The following is a 618-nucleotide window of genomic DNA, read 5'->3' as shown; positions in this document are numbered from 1 at the left end:
GAAAGGGGAGTGCGCGGCGAGACACAAACCTTTATAGGGGCTTAATTTGGGAGTCCCTGCACCAAATCACGGAAGAAGCGGATTCGAGCCCTGCTCGGGTATGGAGTCCGTGGCGAACACGCTGGAGAAGAAGGAAAGGAAGGGGAAAGACGCTGACAGGTGGGTCCGGGATGTCAGTGCCAAGAAGGAAAGGAGGGGGGCGCGCGTCTGGCCTGGCCTGCGGGGCCGAATTGCTGGGCCTAGGGTGGAGAGGGGCGCTGGGCTTCGGGCCAGATCCAGGGAGGCTTTCTCTTTTTTTTATTTCTAATTTCTTTTCTGTTTTGTTTTTTTTCAAAGCCTTTTCAAAAGGATTTTGAGGACAATTAAATACAAACCAAAAGCAATCAACACAAAATAACATATGTCTCAGCATGAATGCACCAAATCATGTTACTAAGCTCTATGATAAATTTTATTTTAATGAAAAATATTATTTTCCTCTCTTCTCATGAGCACAAAAATACAAAATTAAATTATTTTAGCTCTATTTCCAAAGAACCAAATTTAGGGTGTTACAGCTAGCTATTGACAAAGTGCAGTTTGCTAATGGTCAGATATAACAACCGTATCTTGAAAAGG

This window comes from Sorghum bicolor, chromosome 6 (assembly GCF_000003195.3).
Source record: "Sorghum bicolor cultivar BTx623 chromosome 6, Sorghum_bicolor_NCBIv3, whole genome shotgun sequence".
Taxonomy (NCBI): domain Eukaryota; kingdom Viridiplantae; phylum Streptophyta; class Magnoliopsida; order Poales; family Poaceae; genus Sorghum; species Sorghum bicolor.
This window is presented reverse-complemented; position numbering follows the sequence as displayed.